General features: G+C 34.0%; 1 pseudogene; it reads right to left on the bottom strand.

Annotated features, from left to right (window-relative positions):
* Positions 1–2,257: 2,257 nt before the first annotated feature.
* LOC148764299 (secreted RxLR effector protein 161 pseudogene) lies at positions 2,258–2,938 on the bottom strand (annotated as a pseudogene).
* Positions 2,939–6,601: the final 3,663 nt, after the last annotated feature.

The following is a 6,601-nucleotide window of genomic DNA, read 5'->3' as shown; positions in this document are numbered from 1 at the left end:
ACTATGTACAATGTTACTCTTGCAAAACCAACAAAAAAACAATACTGCTACTGTAATTACTGGTCTTCCTCCATCAGGGGCGGATGATGCTTAATTATGGGGAGCTGTGACTCCCAAATTTTTAAAATTATTTATTTATTATATATTTTTTAATTTCCTTCTAAAATAATTTTTTATTTAATAATTAATATAAAAAAAGAATAATAAAATAACCTCACAAGCTCCTCTCAACTTTACCCTCACTCTTAATTTTTTTCACACCTCTTTCTCTTTTTCTCCATTTCTTTTTCTCTTCCTCTTCTTTTTTGTGTTTTCATTTTTGTTTTACTCACTTCTCAGTAACTCACCATCGAAATGCACTTCATTTTTCAATAGAGATTTATGAGCTTGTTTGCTTGAACAAGGATGGGGACAGGGACCACTCATCAAGATTGTGTGAAATTAAAAAGTAAAGTTTTCTGTTGTCTTCTTCTTTCTATATATATTATTATTTTTATTTATTTTTTTCATTTCTATTCTATTTACTTATATGTTTTGCATTTTTATAGATTTTCTTCTCCAAATTTCTTCGAACTATCAACCATGTTCTTCTTCTTTTGTACTTCTCATGTTCTTTCTTTTTTCTATTGTTGGGAAGTGAGTTTACCTTTTCAGATAAATATCCCACTCCCTTTCTGATCGAAGAAGTTTGCCTTACAAATCCTCCTTCGTGCACACAATGATTTCTTCACTCTCATTGTTATGGCGCGGCTACTAGAGTCCTTCACAAGGAAATGCACGCTCCAAAACCTTCTAACCTTTGATGGTGCCTCAAGAACGAAGAAAAAAAAGAGAAGAGTTTTTGGTTTTTTTGACTTACAGAACAACTCATGTTCACTCTTTGTTGTGTATAGAAACCGATATGTCTGTTTACTATTTATAGATGTATCTAGGGATATAGAGATAATATATTATTTTTAAATTTAAACAAATTAAATTTAAAATAGTGGATTGATAATTCTTATTTAAATTTAAACAAATTAAATTTAAATTTATATCCTATCTCAAAAGTTTTTTTAATTATTCAATTAAGAAATATCAAAATAATATCCAATATTAATTAATCGAATATTTGTTAATTATCCGTAAATAATTAACAAAATTGCATGCTATGTGGACGCAACACATTTAAATGCAACATCTCCCACTCATACACATTGGCATCAACTTATACCATTCTCAATTTAACTTATTCTCCATTCAATGTCATATAAGGAAAATGGAATGTGCGACCAACTAAAAAATAAAGGTACTAGTGAGTAGTGAGATATTAAGTTACCATCCTACTAACATAACGCCACTCGAGTTCTTGTCATACCCCAAATCATTTTAATCACACAAGATTTTGCATCTTTGATCCCTCTTACATGTAAAAGCTATGTGGAATCACTTTTTGTGTCTAAACTCATGGTTATATCCAATAATTAATGTTTTTATAACTGCCCAAGCAATGAGTTATAGAACATGTATGTGAGACAATGAGTTATAGACCATGTATGTGAGATGTATAATGACTCTTCCTTGGATACTCATGCCAATCCATTAAGATCTAACTACTTTCCTAGTCATGTTCTGCTATATCACATTATTTTTGACCCTTGAAAATCATGCTAAAGTAGCAACACCAAATCTCAACTTCATATCATAGATCTAAGTCCCAAAGGGTATATAATTTAGACTACATAAGTCCTTAGGGCTCACACAATGATGAAGCAGGGATTTATTCAATCACTCCCTTCCATTGGTCGATTAATAGCACATACAGTATGAAATGTATGTTATGGTGGATCTTCCATTTAGGGTTTGTCACGTTAAAACCACCATACGGATCTCAGTCCAATCCTTGCAATAAGGATTGACTTGAATCCCCTAAGATTCAAATTCGGTTATCACTGGTTCCATGGAGTGTGGATAATTTCCATGTTCGACTCTTACGAGCCTAATCTTGACTTTAAATCAAGGTGACATTGCTAAGATATTTACTCACAACTCACGTGACAAGGAGATCACAAAACAATTGGTACCTTGTGATCGTTTAAGTCTCATCCCACACATTACCAAAGCATTGGGACGATTATCTCGTATGAGAGGAATAATCTATAAAGCTAGGTGACAATAATTACCGTAGATATGTGCCCTAATTAATTAACAACTTTTGATCAAATGAGTCAAAATAGACTTAATTTATTAATTATTCAAAAACAATAGTACATGAATATCAAATGCGTAATAACCTTAAACCCCTAATATGCTTTTGGAAAGCATTTCTAGCAATAGGTTTAGTGAATGGGTTTGCTAGCATATCAGTTGTGGAAATGTAATTCAACACAACAAGAACTTGTGAAATGATGTCATGAATGTAGTGATAACGATTATCAATGTGTTTGGTTTTTTCATGATACTTAGGATCTTTTCTATAAGCTATGGCAGTTGTGTTGTCGTAACAAAGTACAACAACTTCACTAAGATGCCTAATAATGTTCAAGCTTTGCAAGAATCTCCTTAACCAAACTACCTCCTGCATTGTAACATAACATCCTACATACTTTGCTTCCATAGTATATAAAGCAGTACAAAGCTGCTTCTTGCTACTCCAAGAGATAGCTCCTTCTCCAAGTATAAAAGCATATCCTAAAGTAGACTTTCGATCATCTTTATCACCAACATGATCAGCATCACTATATCCGACCCATTTTAGACTTCCACCTTGATAGCATAAAGCCAAATTAGTGGTTCCTCTTAGATATCGTAGTATCCATTTGACTACAGCCCAATGGGTAATCCTAGGATTACTTTGGTACCTACTAACCATACCAACAGCAAAGCATATGTCCGATTGAGTACACATCATAAAGTACATCAAACTTTCAATAGCACTTGCGTATGGCACGTTCACCATTTGTTTCTTTTCTTTGTTAGTTTTAAGACATTGTTCCATGCTAAGATATAAGCCTTTCTCTATTAAAGTGTCTATAAGCTTAGAGTTTTGCATACGAAATTGTTTTAAAACCCTTTAAATGTAATCTTCTTGAGACAAACTCAAGAACTTCTTAGAACAATTTCTCGAGATCTTAACCTTGAGGATGTATTCAACTTGTCCCATGTCTTCATCTAGAAAGTGGAGGACAACCACTTTTGAGTGGTGACAATTAACTCCATGTCATTTTTAGTTAATAGGATATCATCCACTTATAATGAAAGAATAAGAAACTTATTCCCTAATTTCTTTACATATACATAATGGTCTTATTCAATCATTACAAAGCCTATAAGAAGGATGGCTTGATGAAAACGATATGCCATTGTTAGGATTATTGTTTCAAGCCATAGATAGAACGTTTCAAGTGACACACCTTATGTTCCTTTCCTTTGGCTTGAAAACCAATAAGTTGATTCATGTAAATCTCCTCATTGATTTCTCCATCGAGAAATGCAGTTTTCACATCCATTTGGAACAATTCCAAATCTAGATGTGCCATTATAGCTAAGATAAGGCGAATTGACACAAATCTCACCATAAGAGAAAACGTCTCTTCATAATCCACACCTTTTTTTTGGGTAAGCATTTTGCCACTAAATGAGCCTTATATTTTTCAATTGATCCATCCGCTTTGCGCTTTACCTTCAAAACCCATTTGTTTCTAATGGCCTTGCGCACAGATGGAAAGTCAACTAACTCCTATACTTGGTTTTCAATCATGGATTTCATTTCATCTTCCATAGTAGTAAGTTGTTTGTCTGATGATGCTGAGTTTAAAGCTTCCTCATATGAAGATGGTTTATCAACATCCACAAGAATACCTAAGAAAGATTTCTATCTCGAATCATTTATGGGGTATTTGCCCACGTTTATTTCTTTGCAACTCTGAATCTTGTTAGAGCTTAAGTGATGTACTCCCACTGACCTCAATAGTCTTTTAGATAGGGTGTGTTTTTGCATTCATTTCTTCATGTTGGGATACATTTTCTTGAGGCCCCTCCATCTCATAAAGCTAAAGGCTTTCTTTAACCTCACTTTTGTTTGAGAAGTCATCTTATAGAAAATCAACATCACGAGATTCCATCTCAATCAATCCTCCATCAGGGTGTTCTCCAGATGTCACGTAGTCCTTAGAATGTTCTAAATATCTAATAAAAACACACTTATTAGCTTTAAGGCCAAGTTTCCCATACTTATGAGATGAGTGATGTGTGTACCTTACAAATTCCTAAGGACGTAAGCCTTCCAAGTTGTGGAAACAGATTTTGAGGACACATGATTAAGGATGTATGCTGCGGTCAAAAAGGAATCCCCCTAAAAACTTATTGGAAGGTTGGCTTGTGCCATCATTGACCTAACAATGTTTAACAAGGTACGATTCCTTCTCTTTGTAACACTGTTTTGTTACAGAGTTCTAGGTATCGTTAATTGTCGACGTATTCCCTTTTCCTCACATAATTCTTTGAACTAATCAGATAGGTATTCACGACCTTTATTAGTGCGTAAAGCTTTAAGTTACCTTTCTTTCTGATTCTCAACCTTTGCTAGAAAGCCTTTGAAACAATTCAAAGCTTCAGAACGGTAAGACAATAGAAATATGGATCCATATCGTGAGTAATAATCTATGAATGTAATGAAATAGGATGTGTCATTGCATGCCTTTACATTCATAAGCCCGCAAATGTTCGAATGAACAAGTTCTAAAAGATGGGTGGCCCTTTTAACCTTCCTAAAAAGCTTTCTGCTAGACTTACCAACAAGACATGGTTCACATTTAAGAAGTTTAACTTTGGTGAGTGAGCCCAATAGCTTTTCTCTAGCCAATTGGACATTTTATTTTGCCCAATATGTCTTAATCTAGCATGCCATTTCATAGAATTATTTATAACATTGAAAGAAAAATTTGAAACAAAAACAACATCATTATTAGAATCCAAATCTAACATAATCAAATCGTCTTTAAAATAACCATGACTGAAAATCATGTTTTCAAGAAAAATAGACAAATATACTTCTCGAAGGTAAAATTAAATCCTAAACCCATCAATGCTAAAACTGAAAATGGATTTCATCGTACAAACGGAGTATGCAGCACATTAAGTAGGAGCCATTTTCGCCCATTGTGCATTGTGAGTTGGTAAATTCCTACTTTGAAGACCTCTTCCTATTCTTTGTTCCCCATCTAACAAAGTGTTTACCAGTTGGTAAACGATGGTAATTTACATTTCTTGCACGGTTGCAAGTTATGTGCTTGGTTACTCCTGTATCTACAATCCCACCAAGGAGAGAATGAGCTATAAACACATGAAAACATACATAAGTTTTAAAACGGTTTATAGGACAAACCTTCTTAGGCTCAGTGCATTATTGAGCAAAATGTTCCTTCTTACCACAGTTAAAGCATTTCAACTTGGACTTATCCTTTTTCCCACCACGCTTGCCTCTTTGGCATTTGGTGACTTTAACACTTTTGGGCTTTAGATTTCCAATCTTTCCCTTCTTTTGTTGTCTCTTTTGTTGAGGAACATACCCTCTATGATTTCTAGCTTGAGCTATCAGGGCAATGCTGCGGATAGTTTCTCTATGTTCTACTTTAAGCTCTAGATGGTAGGAAATGTCATCAAAAGTCTTTATCCCTTCATTGTGTGTTAATACAAGTTTAACATGTCCCTATGAAGACTCAGAAAGTGACTTGATGATAGCTAAGACCTGCTATTCATATGTGAGATCATAGCCAGCTGCTTTCATTTTTCTTATCATGGCTGACATAGCCCTTAAGTGTTCAGCCATAGTATGATTGGAGTCCATCACATATTGAATGAACTTAAGTATCAAGGCACGAAGCCTCATAGCTATGGTTCCACCATATTTGGGTTTTAGTTGTTCTTACAATTGTTTGGTAGTTGGGAAGTTTTCAAACTCCCTAGTGAGATATCGTGCATGCAGCTTAACATGGCAAAGTGCGCAATGCAGTCTTTGTTATACCAAGTGTCATAGGCCTCTTGGTCACGATAACATTGGGCAGTGTTTCTAGCTTCAGGTGGGTTCATCTCTTTGGTCAGATGATCGAATAACTCTTGCTCATTAAGAAGATACTGAACCTTCTTATGCCAGATATCATAGTTTTTGCCATCAAGTTTGGCACATTTGGTCAAATCAACAATAATTTGTTTTGAAGTTATATCACTACATTACATAAGATTTAATTAGGCATATATCTAATTTTCTAATCAATTAAGATTAGACATATTTAATTTTTACCTATATTACTAATTCAAAAATTTCACATGCATGCTAATAATCATCACCAATAATATAAGCATTAATTAAAATGTCTAATTTAATTTAACCTTGGATTATGGGAACAACTCCCACTATCTTTAAGCATGGGAACAACTCCTACTTACCACATAATATAATGAGTTCTACTAAAGAACCCGATTGATATTTATAGGTGCCCATATCCAAAATAATGTTATGCGTAAAGTAAGCGTAAAATTACATCCCTTTATATAGCCTCAACAATTAATACAAACCTAAAATAAATTACATCATAAAGAACTTACTACATCAATCTACACA

Source organism: Theobroma cacao, chromosome 2 (assembly GCF_053813885.1).
Source record: "Theobroma cacao isolate CCN51 chromosome 2, ASM5381388v1, whole genome shotgun sequence".
Taxonomy (NCBI): Eukaryota; Viridiplantae; Streptophyta; class Magnoliopsida; order Malvales; family Malvaceae; genus Theobroma; species Theobroma cacao.
Note: the sequence above shows the minus strand (reverse complement) of the source record. Positions and strands in the feature narration are given on the sequence as shown.